The sequence below is a fragment of the Leopardus geoffroyi genome, chromosome B2 (assembly GCF_018350155.1).
Source record: "Leopardus geoffroyi isolate Oge1 chromosome B2, O.geoffroyi_Oge1_pat1.0, whole genome shotgun sequence".
Taxonomy (NCBI): domain Eukaryota; kingdom Metazoa; phylum Chordata; class Mammalia; order Carnivora; family Felidae; genus Leopardus; species Leopardus geoffroyi.
The window spans coordinates 45,096,803-45,116,649 of record NC_059332.1 but is presented as its reverse complement, the minus strand read 5'-3'; the positions used below and the strand labels follow the sequence as shown (position 1 = coordinate 45,116,649).

Sequence of the window (19,847 nt, the reverse complement as noted above, 5' to 3'; positions counted from 1 at the left end):
AATAACAATAATAATAAGAAGAAGAACTTTGAACTACTTTTATTTATTTAAATACATTTTTTAATGTTTATTTATTTTTGAGAAAGAGAGACAGAGCATGAGCAGGGGAGGAACAGAGACAGAGGGAGACACAGAATCTGAAGCAAACTCCAGGTTCTGAGCTGACAGCACAGAGCCAGATGCGGGGCTCGAACCCACGAACCGTGAGATCATGACCTGAGCTGAAGTCGGCCACTTAACCAACTGAGCCAACCAGGCATCCTTTGGCCTATTCTTAAATTGGATTGTTTGTTTTCCTACTGGTGAGTTTTAAGAAGTCTTTGTATATTTTGGAAAGCAGTACTTTATCAGATGTATTTTTTGCAAACATTTCCTCCCAGTCTGTGACTTGTCTTCTCATTCTCTTGATGTAGTCTTTTACAGAGCAGAAGCTTCTAATTTTAATGAATTCCAGCTCATCAATGATTTCTTTCATGGACCATGACTTTGGTGTTATATCTAAAAATTCATCCTCAAACCCAAGGTCCTCTAGATTTCCTCCTATATTATCTTCTAAGTCTTCTAATATCTTCTTTTATTTTCAGTTGAGGAAACTGAGAGGCAGAGAAGTAAAATGACTTTTCCAGTCACTTAGTAGCTCAGGACAGAAAGGTCAAAATCATTGTGTCCTGAATCTCCATGCTGTACCTCTCTCACAGCTTACCTTGATGTCTCCCTGACTCAGCAACTTACCTGTGATGTAGTCCACATAATTTTTCTAAACTTAACAGTCCTTTTCTAGGCACACAGCCTTCCAGTGTGAGCCAACTGAGGTTGGTCCTGTAAAGCTCCTTAGCCCGTGTTAGTTACCCATCTCCTTACACAGCAAGTCAGCAGCTGTGGTGGATGCTGGATTGTGTCACCCAAGTCCCTCATGAACAAAGGACTCTTTCCACAGCTGCTTGGTACATGGTCCACAGAGCCTTCAGCTACCAGTCCTCTGCAGAATTATTTTAAAAAGGTCATCCTACCCAAATTGAAGACCACTTTCCTGAGTCAGCCTGTATCTAATGACTAGTTAATATGGAGATACAAGTGCGTGGCCTCTTGGCCCAACTCTGCACAACTCTATAGGTCATCCAAGATTCAGAGCATCCAAGGAGTCAACTGGGGCTTTGTCAAGACTGTCTCATAAGCTTTCCCTTTTCTTCCACAGGTATTAATATCAAGAGCTATCTGTAATACACTTCCTGTGTGTTTCTCTGGCTCAGCGTCGGCTTCTTGGGAACTTGGTCCATGACAGTTGGTGCCAAGAGTGGTTTCAGAAATCAGTTGCTAAGATGAGATTTTGGAGCCGGATCACTTGCTGCTTGTTTGGCAATGAGGACCTCCACCAACCACAGGATAGCATCTGGCATGAGATAGCAGTGCACCTGCTAATACTTACACCAGACGTAAACTGGAAAGTTATTCTTATAGGAGAGAATGTTCTAGTAGTTTCGAGACATAGGGGAAAGAAAAGTTACTCTATGAACAGTAAAACTGGGTAGCTGTTGCTAAGCACAATGGACAGTTTGGAAACTAGGTAATGAAAGGCTGTGAGGGATTAATTGACAAGTAAAGGCTAAGTGTTCTGGATTCCTGGGTGGCTCAGTCAGTTAAGCATCCAACTCTTGATTTCAGCTCGGTTATGATCCCAGGGTCATGGGATCGGGTCCTGTGTTGGGCTCCACACTGAGCACGGATCCTGCTTGAGATTCTCTCTCTCTCTCTCTCTCTCTCTGCCCCTCTCCCCCACTCACACACTCTCTCTCTCAAATAATTTTTTTTAAAAAAAGAAATAAAAGGTAAGTTTGCAAGTCAAAGGGTTTTCTTGGTAGCATTAAGAGAGGTGCTGATGAGAGGGGCACCAGCATTATTAAGAAGCTCAGTAGTGGCCATGATCTGTACTGCAGAGCTGTTATAAGAGATGCCACTATAGAGCTGGACTGCCTGACAGCAATAGGGATAATAGGATCCCAGAACAATAGCTGCAGGTAGTGTTACTTAACCCTAGGAAGCCAGGTGGATAGAATTTATCATAATGAAAGGCAAGGACAGAGAAACAGCCAGGGGATCAGACCCACAGAGAATGATGGAATTAGTTAACACAACTTCGCATCACTAGGATCAAAATAGATGGTCAGACGACAAGGAACCTATGTGGTCTACGGGATCAAAAGCTATCAAAGGTGTATGATTAGGATGCTGAGGGCAGTTGCCCCAACACAAAGTCATGACTTCTCACCCGGTTTCACATATAAGCCCGTTTTCAAACCCAGAACCCACTGACTGGAGGGTAGGTTGTGTACCCAGGAGGAAGGATTCCATAACACCATAATACGTGAACAGAGAATTATTCCTCCAGTACTCCCCCAAGTGAATCTATACACATTTACTCAGGGAACCATATGTTAGGGAAAAGGGAATAGTGAACACTTGAGAGTATTGGATGCTGGGTCTCAATTAACACTGATGTACAGAGATTCGAAGCCTCAACTTGGGCTCTTTATTAGAGTAGGGCATAGGACACCTGGTGAAAAATGGAGCTCAGGCCTATGTCTGGATTGCAGTGTGTCCACTGGGTCTGTGGACTTGTCCAGTGGTCCCCTAACCAGTCTTTGAATGGATAGTCGGAGGAGACATATTTGGTAACAGGCACAATCTTGACATTGGCCTCTTAGCTGGTGGGATATGTGCTACTGTAGCAGAGAAAACTGGGTGGGAGCCTCTGGAGTTGCACCTCTACTCTCCTGCCAAGGTAGCAAGTAAAAAAAAAAAAAAAAATCCAGGAGGAATGAAAGAAGTTAGTACCACTCCTGAAATTCTTTCCCATCCTATCTCCTTTTAATTTGTTAGTATGAGCCCTGAAAAAACCAGATGGATCCTGTAGGATGACTATAGATATTTCAAGCTCAGGCAAGTTCTGGTGTCCATTGCACCTGCTGGCCCTGAGGTATCCCTTTTAGAGCAGATTAGCATAGCCTCAGATTCATGGTATGCGGCCACTGATCTGGCCAATCCATTCTTTTGTTATCTCTATCAGAGAAAAAGATACCTGGAAGGCTTCAGATTCACTTCAGACAGAAACCTGTACGCATTTACAGTCTTACGCTAAGGCTATGTTAACTCTCGGAGACTTGGACATTCTACACAACATCTATTGGTTCATTATATGGATAGAATCGTGCTCTTCAGACTAGATGAAAAAGTAGTGACTGGTTCATGGAAGCCCCATGTGCTTCCGGCTGTAGTAAAAAACTAGAAAAATTTAGGGGGTCCCATATGAGTAAAAACTTTAGGTGTTCAGATCATCTCTGCAGAAAAGGGTAAATGATTTCATCTTGCACCTCCAAATAGAAAGAAGGGCACTCAACACCTGGTGGACCTCTTGAAATTCTGGAGGCTGCACATTCCACATCTAGGAATATTGCTGCAGCCCAAATACCTAGGGAAACAGAAAGTTGCCAATATTGATTAGGGCCTGCAGCAGATTAAGGCTTCTGCGCATTATTTGACACTGGCCTTTGGCCTAATGACCTAGTAGACCAGTGATATTATGTAAATTAAAAATAAATAAATAAATAAAGGAGTACTCGGGGCGGGCGGGCGGGGGGTGGGAAGAAGTATCTTCAGTGGTGGGAAAAGACTCCGTGTAAAGAGTATGCTAAGCTCCAAAGACAAATCACAACACAGACCCTAGGGTTCTGGAATAAGACCACACAAACTTTAATAAACAATTATACACCTTTTGGAAAAAAGCTCCTGGCATGCTATTGAGTCATGGAAGAGGTGGAATGATTGATCATGAGAAATCTAATGACCACGGAGTCACAGCTGTCCATCATGAGCAGGGTTCTATCCGACCCACCAAGTCATGTCGTTGGACAGATCCAGCAAGCATCTATTGCAAGATGAAAGCAGCACGTGAAGAATTGGGTGGGAGCAGGGCAGAGGACACAAGCAAGTTCCCTAAGCAAGTGGCCCGGACACCCATGTCATCTATCCAACAGAATCTCTCTCTCTTAGTTCACACCTCTGACCATAGAGAGTATCCCTAACAACCAGCTGGTGGATGAGGCAAAACTCTGAGCTGGATTCTAGGATGGGGTGGCTATATATGCAGGTTTAAGCCACAATTCTAGCAGGGATAATTAACCTTGATAATCAGGAGGAAGTATGGCTTCTGTTACACAATGGCGGCAAAGAGAACCCTGTTTGTAACCCAAGTAATTCACTTGGGTTCCTCCTGGTTCCTCTTGATACTCCCTTGTCCGATAAGAAATGCGTGCAGCAATCACATAAAGGCGGGGTAACCAGGGGTGAGATTCCTTAGGGATGATGATATGGGCAAAGCCACAAGGTAAGTCACCAGGACTCCAAGTACTAGACAAGAGGGGGAAGCATCTACAATGGTTGAAGAGGAAAGAGATAATGGGTATAAGCAGTTACCCTGAAGCCAGCTGCAGTGCCTGGGGCTAACCTTCCTGTGTAAGTTTTCCTTGAGAGAAGCTTCCCCCCCTACAAACTGACCCCAGAAGCCTAGAGGAGTTGTTTCCAGAACTTAAAGTAGTGGATCCAAGTGGGATGAAGGAAAGACCAGCATAGGCTGTGGCGCATTGCCTAGATCTCCCTTCAACCCTGTGGGGCTTTATTCCTCTACCTGCTGAGAATTACCGCGTGCAGATACCCTCAACTGTCAGCCCTTTGTAATATTTGCCTTGGCTCAAGAGGGTTGCCTTGCCCAAGGCCACATGCCCACATCCACATTTCTGCAGCAGCCCACATCCAAAGACTGAAGGGTAATGGTCTTCAGTGGTTCAGTGAAGAATACTGGTTTCTCAGTGATTGCCGTGTCCTCAAAACACAGGAATTACTTTGCACATGGTAGTGTATTCATGCATTTCTGTTTATTTGAACTGGAAGCTAGTAAGGAATGAGCTTCTGAAGACTTTAAGGTTAATAAGATGCTACCCGGTCTGGCAGGGAAGGCTCTGGGCTCGGAGCTGGTCTCGGGGAAGGATAAGTTGAGGCTAAGGAATCTAATGAGCCTGCTTCTGCCTACCAACAGCCTTCAAATCCATTCCCCTCCCCTCCGAAACCTTACAGCTCTTGCAAAACATGCCATGAAGTGTAGTAATTTAGTATCATTTGACTTTGCTCCCTCTTGTCATTTGTGATCATCTTGGTCCATAAAAGCCTATCACCTCTTTCAGTAAAAGGACACATTTTTGAACCTCTCTATTTTCTACAGCACCAGGCACAGCTCTGAGAACTTAGGACACGCGTATTTGCCAATCAGCTGACCCCTAACCCGGCCGATGGGCACAGATTTTATCTGGTGGCAAAGTTTTAATGGTGGCCAAGTGGATTTCAGTTTAATTTGTCGGGTATCTGTCACGTGGAAGAACACTGGGGGAGAACGGCGTCACCAGTGAAGGGAGAAACAAAACAACACCGTGATCCTAAAGTCGGCACACTTTTCTTGGTCCCTATCTGCCTGTTTGAATTTCATCACAGGGAGTAATAGATTTCTTTGTTTCCATTCTAGGTCTGGAGCGAATTAGCACTAATGTTTTTGTTTGTTTGTTTGTTTAGTTAGCAGAACTGCCTTCCATATTCCTGGAATCATGAGATCTTGGAAGAACATACTCAACTGAAAGAAAAAAAAAAAATAAAGAAGACTTTCTCATCTACTTGCTTCCCAGATTTTTGAAACTGATCCAATGCATAATCTTTGGTGGTAGTGGTTGTTAAAATGGCTGGTGGAGGCAAAGAGGCATGATGGGAAATTTTGGAGTCAAAACTCTGGAATTCTCTGTGTTTTCTGGTGGCAGACGTTTCATTTATTAGTCAGTTCACTTAAAATTTGCATCAAAGACTATAACCTGACAATATGAGAATTATACTTTTTTTTTCCCCATTTTGCTCTGCATTTTAAGGCCATCCCAAGCCCAATGGCATTTTCCTGTTGCATTGTGCTGGTGGTGTCACCATAAGATATATTAAAATGAATGAGATGTAGCTTGTCTGAATCTCTAGGCTTGTCAGCTAAGGAAACAATATTTTTGAGTGATTAAATGAAATAAACTAAAGAACAAGCAACTAATACCTACATTTCTCTAAATTCCCAAGGCCAAAACAAACACCTGGACCCTGGACTTTAAAAGATAAAATTTTGGGGGCACCTGGGTGGCTCAGTCGGTTGGGTGTAGGACTCTTGATTTTGGCTCAGGTCATGATCCCAGGATTGTGGGATTGAGCCCCGTGTCAGGCTTAGCCCTGAGCATATAGCCTACTTGAGATTTTCTCTCTCCCTCTGTCCCTCTCCCCTGTTTCAAATTAAAAAACAATTTAAAAAAAGATAAAATCTTTTGTTCATCAACATTTTGTTTTGCTATGTGCCTCTAAGAAGGCAGGCCTTATATTTAAATTTCACTTTATTGTGGGAGAAACTATGGGATCAAAAATTCTGGGTTCAAGGGGCGCCTGGATGGCTCAGTCGGTTAAGCGTCCGATTTTGGCTCAGGTCATGATCTCACGGTTCATGGGTTCGAGCCCTGCATCGGACTCTGTGCTGACAGCTCAGAGCCTGGAGCCTGCTTCGGATTCTGTGTTTCCCTCTCTCTCTGTCTGCCCCTTCCCCACTCATGCTCTGTCTCTCTCTCAAAAATAAACATTAAAAAAACTCCTGGGTTCAAGTCATACTTCTAGGTGCTACCTATATAACTCTGGTTGTGTATTCCCTTATTAGCTCCGTTTTCCTGTTTATGAAACCAAAACAAAAGAGATGATATTGTAAAGTTGTTGTAAAGATTAAGTGAATAGCTTAAATCATCTGGCACAGAGCATGGGTGGGCACTTGGGAAATGTGAGTTGCTTATTTTCCACTCCCCTTTTTGTGGATGCTATGAAGAATGAATCAGTTACGGCAAGGATGGGATGCCAGCTGTCTGAGTTAGCTTGGGCTGCTATGACAAAAGAGCAGAGACGAAGTGGCTTAACCAACAGACATTTGTTTCTCACAGTTCTGGAGGTTGAAAAGTCCAAGGTCAGGGTGCCGGCAGATTCAGCTCCTGGTGAGGGCCCTCTTCCTGGCTTCTTGCCGTGTCCTCGCGTGGCAGAGAGAGAGAGTGGGAGGGGTGTTCTGGTTTCTCTATCTCTCCTTATGGGACGTTAATCTCATCCTGGGGTGCCACCCTCTTGGGAACCTAGCTATCTCCGGGGCACCGGGGTGGCTCAGCAAGCGCCCAACTCTTGATTTCAGCTCAGGTCATGATCTCACAGTTTGTGGGTTCGAGCCACGCATGGGGCTCTGCGCTGACAGTGCAGCTCCTACTGGGGATTCACTCTCCCCTCTCTCTTTCTGCCCCTACCCCACTTGCTCTCTCTTGAAAGATAAATAAATAAACTTAAAAAAATAAATATACCTAGTTACCTCCAAAGGCCCCACCCTTAGATACCATCACATTGGGGGTTAGGGCTTCAAGATATAAATTTTGAGGGACACAGACAGTCAGCCCATCACATCTGAGTGACAGACAGTGGTTTAGAATATTACATCTTTCTCGGCCGCCATTCCCAGATGGTCTTGTTCGCGGTGCCTGCCTTGGGCTCCCTAGTAGGGAAGATTCCAGACATGGAACACCAAACCCCAAAGGACCCTGAGAGACTGTCAGACTCTGAGGGGCACCAGTTCCTGAGTTTCCCGAGACTTCGCAGGGAAGAAGGAAAATCGGGGGAGGTAAGAGAGACAAAATCCAGAACACCCACCACGTAATAAACAGCCTCATTTTCTGCAAGGGGGATGGGGGTCCCAGTGCCTGTGGCCGCTGCCACTATCACTGAAACATAGGCAGCATGTCAGGCCATGGGCAACTGTTGCCAGCATCTCTTGGAAAGGCAGGATGAACAGGTCTCACCTGCTGCTGCAGATGGGCTGGGGAAGAGTTCTGAGATGACGAGGTCTTGAGCTTCTTTGGGAGCAAGAAGGCCTGAGTGATTCAGGGAAGGTGTCTGCAGGTGTGCACGAAGGACTGGGGGTGGATGGCCATAAGTCACAAGTGCCACAGAAGGGCCAGGTATTCGATAGGGTCCCAGCGGCTGGGAGGTCATGCTGAGCAATGAAAAGAAATGACATTCAAGTTGAGGAGAGAAGACTGAAGGCAGATAAATCCAAGAAACTTCAATTCTCGGGTGTCTGGGTGGCTCAGTTGGTTGGGCATCCGACTGCGGCTCAGGTCATGAGCTCTTATGTTCACGAGTTCGAGCCCCGCGTCGGGCTCCGTGCAGACAGCTCTGAGCCTGGAGCCTGCTTTGGATTCTGTGCGTCCCACTCTCTCTGCCCTTCACCTGCTTGTGCACACACTCTCTCTCTCCCTCAAAAATAAATAAACATAAAAAATATATAATAAAAAGAAGAAACTTCAATTCTAAGTGCACCCTGAGGTAAGGAGTATGATATGCTTCAGGGGCCATGGAACTGGAAAAAGAGATGCACTAACTCAGCTTTCCTGTTTATAAGGCTTGATGACTTAATAACATTCTCCATTTTCCCATCTGTGAAATGAGGTTAACTCATCTCTATGTGGTTGTTCTGGGGATTAAATGAGACAGAGCATGTTGTACAAGTTAGGATTCTTGGTTGCAGGCAACAGAATCCACTTCGGGCCAAGTTAGGCTGAAAACTACCTTACTGGGGAATGGATAGCTTACAGAATCCCCATTAGGACTTAAAAATTGGGCTTAGGGGCTACATAGTGAGGGATGCCTAACCTTGGATAGAAGATCTGGGCTGGGGACAACAGGAATGGCCTCTCTCTGAGCAGGGACCCTGGAAGCTACTGCTGGAATCGCCATCGCCGCTGCCTTGGGAAACTGGACTTGGCCATTGCCATCGTCACCAAAGTGCGATCTGCATGGTACCTGTTCCTTTATGGCTTCCAAAGTAGAGTCTGAAGCAGGTGGCTGTCATGGCAACAGCTAAGTAACATTCCAGGCCCTAGTCTGGAAAAGAAAGCCTGGTGTCTACAGTGAGGACCTTCCCAAATCACAAGAAAGGTGTTGAAAAATGCTGGGAGGCTGAACAACAACAACAACAACAACAACAACAACACCTGTTTATTACATATGTTTAAGTCTGCAGTTTATCTTTGTTTGAGAGCAAGGTCTTCACCTTGGCAGTGAGGAAGGTATAGAAGGAGGATGGAAGGGCCTGAGTCCCAGTTTCCACTGACCCACCAAACACGGAGCCTCCTAATTGGGCGTGTTGAGTTTGATTCGTGTTGGTGGGATCTGTTGAATCTCAGTGTTACTTTTCTACTCCCATGAGAGGTTGGTGAAGGAGCTTTTAAGGGCAAGTCGAGTCAGCCATGTGATTAAGTACTCGAAATAATCCAGCTTGCTTTCTACTATCAGCCTGGTCCCCATTTTTCTGTGAGCAATTGCAGTATGATTCATAAATGGTGCACCAGCATATAAGCTTTTTTCTAGAAAAATGCTCATTCAGAATCCAGGCCCTTTCCCTACAATGGCATCTGGTTAAAAAACCAAAACCAAAACCAATAACTGTTCTCCAGAAAAAGAGAGAGAAAGAAAAAAGAAAGAAAGAAAGAAAGAAAGAAAGAAAGAAAGAAAGAAAGTAGCGAAGGAAGAAAGACGGATTCAGTACTCACCTGTGGTGTCTGCTTAGTGAAAGCAAATACAGTTTTCTTCCCCCTCTTTCTTTTGTCACCATATAAATAAAGAGGCTACTGAGATTTCACAAGCTGCCCTGGCTTTGAAGTGAAGCCCAATGCCCTTGGGTAAACTGAATGAGCTTTTTTTTGTCTGCCCCCATCACTATTGACGGAGGCAATAAATGGATTTTGGGTCCTACTTAGCCTCAGGTTTTCCTCTACCAACTCTCTAAACTTCCCAGTGTCCTGCTTAAAAACTCATGGGTCAGCATAATTCTGCTTTGGGATTTAGATCCCAAGTAAAGGTTGCGTGGTCAGTGTTGCTGCCGCCCCTTCAGATCTGGGCTGTCTTGGCACTAAGCTGGCATTTGACACATGTCTAGAGCGAATGACAAAGAGGCCGTGTGACCTGACACTGCAATTGCCAGATGCTAGGCTCTCTCGGGGCACCGTGAATTGGGTCACTCTTCCTGAGTTGGACGCTTTCGGGAAACCCTGAATTTGTTTGGGGCCCTGGCAGGTGAGGGTAATGGCTGCAACTGGGGAAGGGGAGAGGGAGGAGAAAACTCTCCCAGCTGTGGGAAAACGGCAACATCTCATGGGCACGTGACAAACCCCCACACCCCTCAGTCAGGCAGACCCGGACAGGCTGACTGGAGGAACCACCTTTATTCCTTCCAGGAACCCTGAGGAGTGCCTCTCTCTTCTCTGATTTCCCTGATTCTCTTTTCCCTGCCTATCACGCTGCTCCCGTGCTCTTTGAAACATGGTTTTGGCTGGTAATTGTTTAAAAAAAAAAAAAAAAAAGCATAAAAAAATGATTGATTCATGCTTCCCTGGGGTAACTGTGCCTTGTTAGGGCCCCTCTTGTGGGATTTCCTTTATCGAGGATGATGAGAATTCTCCCCAGTTCTTTGACATTCTTCTAAGTACAAAGGGACAGGAAGTCTCTCTTTATGCTCCTCCTGTCCTCTCTATTCTCCAGGGGAGCAGAGAAAGCACACGCTGTTACTCATGGGCCCTGGGGGCAAGGTTCTGATGGACTATTTTTAAATCAGGACAATAACATCTGTGAAGATAGCGATAGCAACCGCCCAGCTGCTGACCACAGATTCACAGTAGCAACATGAGGTCCTGTCCAAGAAACTCTTCTAAGACTGCTTTTTTTGTGTGTTGGAAGGAGAAGAGAGGCTAAGGAACTGGTAAAGGTGGGTGTAGAGGCCCTTCATCAGTACCCTTGAAAATGACCAGCCTCACGGCCGGCCTCTCTCTCAAACTTTGGTGTGGACCACGCTCACCTGGACGGTGTGTTCCAATGTACATTGGTCACTGGGCCTCACCGCAGTATTTCTGACCCACTAGGTCTTGGGTGGGGTCTGAGGGTTTGCATTTCTGAGAAATTCCTGTTAAACCAGTTGATGTCGCTGGTGGGACCACAGGTAGAGAAGCACGGGCCTGGTGCATTGTCCCCCCCAACCCGCAGTTGGCTACAAAGCGTTATGGAATGACCATGATGTGGGTTTGGAACCACAGAGGCGTGAGTTCAAAGCTTGTTCTTAATTCCTTCTAACCTGCATGACCTTGAGTAAGTTCCTTAACCTTGCTGGGAATTAGCTTCCTCATTTGTGTGAATACACCAACCTCTGAGGTACTTTATACAAAGCCCCGACGCGTAGTGCTTGGCAAAAGGTAGGCGTTTACAAAATAGTGCTCTCCCTCACCAAACCGTCCTTTTCTCTTGCTGCCTCACTAATACATTTGAAAAGTCACTCTAAGGGGGACACTAGGCTAGACTGATGCTTCCAAACCCTGACTAGAGCCTTGGGGGAAGTTTAACTTGATACACAGCCCTGTCAGTCTTCACCAACTGAATCACAACCCGGGCCCATGCAACTGGTCGGGCTCAGAGCTCTGTGGGGGATGTGAGGCGCAGTCTTGCCCACTCTCCAGTGTGTCTTACCACAGGATTTCCACCCCCTGGACTCGGTGACTTCCCTTTTGGTCCCTCAAGGGGTTTCTAGCACTTTCCTAACGGCTCTTTGCACAAATCGTTCCCTCTGCCTCTTAGGCTGTTTGCGCACCTTGTGTCTGACAAGCTCTTACTTTGTACTACCTTCAGATCTCAACTCAGTGACGTTTCCTCAGGGATGTCTGACCATCAGACTAGGCCTGAATCTCAAAAGCTCTCCTAGAACTGGGCATAGCTTTTTATGTATTTTAGAGTTGATTACATTTCCATTAATATCAGTGTCTCTACTGCACTACAAAGCTCCACGTGGGGGTAAAGTCTACGCGCACTTCTTTCTTGTGTCTGTGTAGGGAGGTTGATATCAGGCACCGTGTGGTGTTCCAGTATCTTTGAACCACCTTCTTAAATTTGGCAGGTTTTCTTCATCGTGTCTCCTCCGTCTTCAAGAAAGAGTCCACAGCTCGCTCACGTGTCTTCCCTTACAACCAGAGTCCAGGCGGTTGGCCCAGGCTCTACCAGTCGCACCAGTCTGTGTGACACTGATTGGGAAGCAACTATGTGAAGGACCCGGTACCAGGAGGGATCCATCAGTGGCCAGGATGGTGTGAGGGCTTGAGGCTTTTAGAGGACAGTAGTGATGAAGGTTCTGGCATCTGGAACAATCTGTGGGGCCTTGGGCTCTGTCTGGAGTTGGCCCGTGGTTTCACTGGGAATTGTTCACAGAGCGGTAGCCTCCAACCCACATTCTCTGGCTCTGCCACAGATTCTGGGAGATAGCTCAAATACGTTCATGGCTCACTTCTGAGGAACTGGGTAGAACGCGTTTGTCAGTAAGAATCCATGCAATTACATGATCTCTCTGGCACGAAGCAGAGAATGCAGCAGGGGTTCTGTGATGTTTGTTGAGTGGGATAATTTAGTTAAGTCTTTACTATGGTTAAGCACCACACGGAGGAAGTTATGTGGATTTATCCTCACAAACTTATTAATATCATCTCCTCCCGTAGGCTGCATAATCCCTCAAGATATGTGCTGTCCCTTCTTGGGGAGGATTAAATTTATCTGCTTCATTGATACAGGCTTAGCCAGGTCTTGCTTTGGCAGGTGAAATCTGAGCAGAAGTGATGTGTATCACTTCTGAACAGAAGCTTTAAGAGCCAGCATGTGATCTTCTGTGTCCATTTCTTTTCCCTCTCTGCTAAGAGTCAGGCAACACTCCCGAAAGAGGCTACTTTGTTAGCTGGCGCCCTGGAGAGAAAGTGACACGGAGTCAGATGAGCCCAGTACCCCTTAACCATGTGCTAACCCCTGCCCAGTTTAATCAAGAAGACAAAAGAAAAACACCACCAATCACGGATATAAGTATCAGTGAGAAATTGGAAATAACCACACGTTCTGAAGATATTGAAAGCATTATTTAAAAAAAATTTTTTTAATGTTTATTTATTTCTGAGACAGAGAGAGACAGAGCATGAGTGGGGGAGGGGCAGAGAGAGAGGGAGACACAGAATCCGAAGCGGGCTCCAGGCTCCGAGCTGTCAGCAGAGAGCCCGACGCAGGGCTCGAACTCACGAACTGCGAGATCACGACCGGAGCCGAAGTCAGACGCTCAACCGACTGAGCCACCCAGGCACCCCAAGGTACTTAAAGCATTATTAAACAGCATCTTGCAAGATAATATGCAAATGTACTTGGAGACTTGGGTGAGAGGATAATTTTATAAGTAACAAAATTTACCTTAGAAGATACAAAGACATGGAGCAGCTGGGTGGCTTCGTTGATGGAGCTTCCAACTTCAGCTCAGGTCATGATCTCCCAGTTGGTGAGTTTGAGCCCAGCACCAGGCTCACTGCTGTCAGCATAGAACCTGCTTTGGATCCTCTGTCCCCCTTTCTTTTTGCTCCTCCTGCACTCACACTTTCTCTCTCTCTCTCTCTCTCTCTCTCTCTCAAAAGAAATAAACTTAAAAAAAAGAGGAAAGAAACTGAAAAAATTATTAACACTATCCACTCACCTCCCTGACTCCTACACCTGCTGGCCACTGCTTAAAATATTAGGCCTAAATTGCTTCATGGGTGAATTGTTTCAAATTTTTAAGTAACAGGTAATTCCTGCACCATTTAAACTGTTTCAGAGGGTTTATAGGAAGCTTTCATTTTATTTTTAGAAAGCCAAAGTAACATTGTATCAAGACCTTCCAAAGACAGAACTAAAAAAAAGAAGACTAACATCCACTCTTATTTAAGGATAAGGATGACAAGTCCTCAATTAAATATTAAAAATACATAATTCAGCAAAACAATAAAATGCAGCAAGTGGAATTCATTTTTGAAAACTAAGAATAGCTTAGTACCTGACATATATTATGATACTAATCATCAACTAAATACTACACTAATACAGATCAAATAGAAAATGATGTTCATCTTAATTAATGGCCAAAAGGCATTTCATGAAGTTCAAGAATTAGTTCTGATTTAAAAACATAGGCAAACACTCAACACATAAGAAAACCATAATGGATGGATACTTTGTTTACCAAACAATAAAAAAGATATGTCAAACCCTAGGTTTAGGGTGAAAACACTAGAAATTTTACTACTCTCAGCACCATTAGACAAGAGTGTGAATAAAATATATAAATATTACATCAAGACAATAAATTGAGAAAAAACTATTAAAAAAATAAGAGATCTCAAAAATTGATGCTTTTACAAAATAAGGACAGACAGACAGATACACACATGCACACACACAGAACTTCTGTTTCTTCCTAAAATGGAATAAGAGGGACTGGATTTCCCTTCCCAATTGATAGGACCAAGAACACACGCAATAGGTGAAACAACAGTTTTTGAAACAATGGACATGAGGGAACAATGGACACTGATTCCCGAGAGACAGAAAGCAAATGTTGAGTCCTGTGGTTGCCCCAGCTTCTGCCTTTAGAAAGTTTTGGGGCTGTGGTGGAGGACAGGGAACCAGGCAGAGCTCAGCTCACTGCTAGAGTTGAGATTGTTTTTGTTTTTGTTTTTGTTTTTTTGCCAATAGAGAGAATTCAGGGAATAGAAGCAAACTTTAAAAATGTGTAACTAAAATCTTCAAAGAGTAAAAAAAAAAAAAAAAAAAAAATCTTCAAAGGTCAAGAGAAGTTACTGTATCCGTAGAATAAGGTCAACATTCTAGTGAAAGGAGCAAAGACAGGAAAGAATTCTTGGGAGTTTAAAATAGGAGAGAAGGAAAATGAAGTGAGGTTGGAAGATAAAGTTGGAGAAATCTTCTTGGATATAGAAAAAAAAAAGACACACACACACACACACAAACACACAACCCTGAAAAGTAGAGAAAAAAATAAGAAACTTAGAGACATTGATCTAGTAGATAATATGATTCCAGAAATAGAAACCAAAGACAGGAGGGAGAAAAGTATTATAATAATACAAATAAACATCTCACTACAGAAGAAATGGTGTTTCCTGATAGAAAGTATCCACCAAGGACCTAGTACAGTGAAAGAAGACTCCCACCAATGCGCTTCATCATGAAATATCCATAAACTGGGAGTAAAGAGAAAAATCCTGTTTCCAGGAGGAAATACAGACCATACACAGAACAAGAAAAAGTATGGTATTGTCTTCTCAATGAAGATGGGAAGCAAAAAAGACAACGAAGAAACGTAATAGCAATTCTAAGGAAGTTAGTTGTTTTAATATTATATTTTATTTTGTTTTATTTTTATTTATTTATTTTTTTCTGGAGGAAGATCTGAATTCTATACTAGCCCAAACAGCACAACAGGGACAAGAGTAGAATAAGGATATATGTTAGGACTGGCAATATCTCAAAAAATTTATTTCTTGTAAACTCTTTTTCAGATGGTACTGTAGCCTGTGCATCTCAAAAACAAAGGATTAACTAAGGAGGAAAGTGTGGGACCTGAATGGAGATGGAAGGGAATCCCAGAACTGTGATGGAGCGAGCAGTTCTCCACGCAAGCAGAAGAAGGATGGCCCAGGTGAGATTTATTTGTGGGGAAAAAAATTGAACTGTAGATTTCCTGAGGGAAATGACCATCTGAACACAGAGCTCAGAGGCATTTTACCATTCTTTTGGAGGGCTTGATAGGCATTATCATCAGTAAATGTATCCACTTAAATGCATTATGTAAGTCTTGCACTATTTCCTTTTGTTCTCTTATGTACAGAATTAGTTATCAATAATCATTATACAGTTGACCCTTGACCGGCACAGGGGCCGCGGGTGCCGATCTCCTGAAAAGCTGAAGATTTGTGTGTAATTTTTGACTGCCCCAAACTCAACTACTAATAACCTACTGTCGCCTGGAAGTCTTACCAGTAACATAAACAGTCGATTAACATGCATTTTAGGGGCGCCTGGGTGGCTCAGTTGTTTGAGTGTGTTGAGTGTTTGACTCTGGATTTTGTTTCAGATCATGATCTCAAGGCTCTGGGATTAAGCCCCAAGGCGGGGGGGGGGGGGGGATGGGGGACGCGCTCCACGCTGTCAGCGCAGAGCCTACTTGGGATCTTCTCTTGCCCTCTCTCTCTCTCTGCCCTCTGTGCATGCTCTCTCTCTCTCTCTCTAAATAAATACACTATTAAAAAATATACATTTTATATGTTACATATATTATAGACTGTATTGCTTCAATAACGTAAGCTAGAGAAAAAAGAAAATGTTATTAAGGAAATCATAAGGAAGAGAAAAATGCATTTACAGTACTGTGTTGTGAAAACCAATGTACCAGTTATTCACACATAAGTGGATCTGCACAGTTTGAATCCATGTTGTTCAAGAGTCAACTGTACTGGGGCACCTGGGTGCCTCAGTCGGTTGTACAACGGTATCGGCTCAGGTCGTGATCTCACAGTCTGTGAGATCGATTCCCGCGTCAGGCTTTGTGCTGACAGCTGTTCAGATTCTGCATCGCCCTCTCTCTTTGCCCCTCCCCCGCTCACGGTCTCTCTCTCTCTCTCTCTCAAAGATAAACATTAAAAAAAAAAAAAGGGTGAACTGTACTTTTCCAATGTTAAAGGAAATTTTTCAAAATGGTAACGTTCTGACTCTCACACAAACATGAAGTGAGCGCATGTGAAAGATTCCCTTTAAGCCATCAATTAATGGAGGAAGCCAGTAAGACGTTACATCCAGTCCAAAGGACAATCCATAGAATAGACGTAGGAAGAGGCTTCAATAAGTAATACCGAAGTAGACTTCCTAATAAGTGCAAAACTGTCCTCTTCTGCTAGGGAGAAATCAGTTGAATTTCTACTGGACACAATTCATTTCCATCTTTATGGACAATACTCACTTGCAATGCTATCAGTTTTCTATAATGTCTAAAGTTATAAAATGGCTCAAAGACAATAAAGGGCACAGAACCTGTCGACTCAAATAACCCTGTTCATGAGTTCATGAGTTTGAGCCCTGCATCAGGCTCTGTGCTGACAGCTCAGAGCCTGGAGCCTGCTTTAGATTCTTTCTCTCTCTCTCTCTCTGCCCCTCCCCCTCTTTCTCTCTCTCTCTCTTTCTCACTCTCAAAAATAAACATTAAAATTTATTTTATTTTATTTTTTTAATGTTTTCATTAAACATTTTTTGAGAGAGAGACAGAGCACGAGCGGGAGAGAGGGAGAGAGAGGGAGGCACAGAATCTGAAGCAGGCTCCAGGCTCTGAGCTGTCAGCACAGAGCCTGATGTGGGGCGTGAACTGGTGGAAAATGAAATCATGACCTGAGCTGAAGTTGGATGCTCAACCGACCGAGTCACCCAGGCTCCCCTAAAAAAAAGAAACAAAGAAAGAGAGAGAGAGAGAGAGAGAGAGAGAGAGAGAGAGAGGAAGAAAGAAAGAAAGAAAGAAAGAAAGAAAGAAAGAAAGAAAGAAAGAAAGAAAAAAGAACTCAACCTAGAAGATGTTCTACTCTATTAACTCAGAATCCTTTTTACATCTCCACTCTTCCCTCTCCTAAGGATACTTTACAGAATTGATTTATGGATCAAATTAAACAAAGGTATATGGTGAATGTCCTTTTTCTTCCTGGCTTATTGGGGAGGTGTGTGTGTGTGTGTGTGTGTGTGTGTGTGTAAGAATCTGGAGGTCGGGGAAGGGAAAGACCTTGTGTGGAGATATCACCATGTGTCAGGCTCATTGCTATGTATCTTATCCTGTGAGATAGGGATTTTTGTCCAGTTTTACAAACGAGAACACCAAGGCACTGCACTGAACCCAATGCGAGACAGTCATCTTATTCATGGTCATTCTGATTGCAAACTCACTCTTTCTGCTGTATCAAACTGGCCTACTAGAGGTATGGTGGTTGGTGTTGGGTAAGTCTGGTTCCCAGCTGTGGTCCTCTCTTGGAGCTCTCCTTCCTGTTCCAAGTTGTGTCTTCCTGTGTTACACGTCTTCATCCTCTAGCTAATTACCTCTTGAGACCTTCCTTGGCCCCACTCCCACCTTCCCCTCTTGCATTGTTTGTGCCATTTGCAACATGCTACTCAGGCCCCTCTCTTCGGGTAGCTCTGAATTTCCTCAAAGGTCTTCTCTCTGCTCTGACCTCTTGTGGCACTTGGAATCTACTCTGCTTTTCATTTGGCATTCATGTCTACCTCTGTTAAGTTGTTACCTTTCCTACAGTTCATGTCTTAGATCCCAAACTAGTCTGTAAGAACCTGAGGGCAGAGATGTTATCTTCAGCCTCTTTGAGAGCATTTCCTTCAAGTATAGGACTTTGCACAGAGTACGTGCTCAATAAACCGTTGTTAAACACCTCCATGGACGAAACCTTTTGCAAGCATTTCCCTGTCCCCCTCTCTCCATGGTTACTATGAAAATAACGGTACCCATTTCATCAGAATTCCTGCGAAAGGGGTAACTTCTGGTAAAGAAAACTTTTTCCAAGACATGAATGAGTAATCAAGGCTTAATTTATTCCAATATTCCTAACAACAGCTGTTTTGCTTTCCCACAAGGGTCTGCATTTTGCTGTTGTGGAAATATGTGGGGATTTCAGAGTAGGCTGAAGGAGGAGCTATCTTATTCAGAGCTGTGCACACTCCCACTGTTGGACCACGCTGCTCAATCCTGGACACAGCAGGACTGTCACAATGATGCCACCACACTTAGTATGCTCCTCCTCCTCTTTGCTCCCTTGCCTTGGTTTTCTTAGCACCGCTCTGTCCTTCCTACCCACAACCCTTGTTTCTCTTGATCCCTGCAAACCCAGGCTGTGTGGGGCTGGCCTGATCCCAGCAGCCAGACTACCCCTTTCCAGAGTGTTCCCAGAAGAGGACATTCACAACCAACCCTGCCTTTTCCTCTACGTGCCTCCAGTAAAGACTGGCCTGGCTCAGTCACTTCCTGGGTATTTTCCCACAACAGAAATCTTCAGGGTAATCCCTAAAACTCAGCTTCTGTAACTGACACAATTCACTTCATTAACTTTCATTACGTTCCCATCCTTTCCGCTAAATTTCTTTCCAAAATACCACTAACAAGACACGTAGCTGCCTATCGGTTTTTAATCTTTTTTCCCCCCCATCTATGTGGTTCCAGGAATTGGATTTCCTCATAGGAGTCATTGCCCAACTTCATGTCTACACAATTTAAGACAAAGCATTCCCATATAACATGATGGGCTTTCAGAGAATAGGTCCCACTTTTCCATGCAGAGAATTGGAGACACCTGCACCAAGCCCCCCCTCCTTTTTTTTTTTTTTTTTTGCCTTCCACAGAATTGGAAAATTAGTGATCGAACCTCAGGGCTTACTCCTGTAGGCCCCTGTCCCCCCTCCCCAACGGCTTTGTAAATTAGGCAAAGTTAATTGCAAGCCATTCAGAGAAACATCTATTGTGCCTTTTAAAAGCCAAGTAGTAATGTTAGAATCATTGGGCAGTGAGATGTCATTCAGTTCTCTGATTTAAATAAGAGAGGAAGGAAAACCATTAGTCTCACATCCATCCTTAAGGGGGAGAAGGGCATCTTTAAGAAATTATGAGACAGAATAGCTCCCTTTAGAAATCATTCAAGCTTCTTTCTGACATGTCGTGCTTAATATCAGTTATTCATTTTCCTTTCTCTGTGCGATCCCCAGAATTCTTCCTGAGAAGCTCGCATTAATCTTCTGCTTTGTTTCAAGGCCTGTATTAGATTAACCTCTTT

The 19,847-nt window shown here is 44.1% G+C and overlaps 1 long non-coding RNA gene across 1 annotated transcript; it reads left to right on the top strand.

Moving 5' to 3' along the window:
• Nucleotides 1–1,209: 1,209 nt before the first annotated feature.
• LOC123608470 lies at nt 1,210–6,042 on the top strand. Its single transcript, XR_006717249.1, has 2 exons — nt 1,210–1,433; nt 5,617–6,042. It is a non-coding gene; the product is annotated as an uncharacterized LOC123608470 (long non-coding RNA).
• Nucleotides 6,043–19,847: the final 13,805 nt, after the last annotated feature.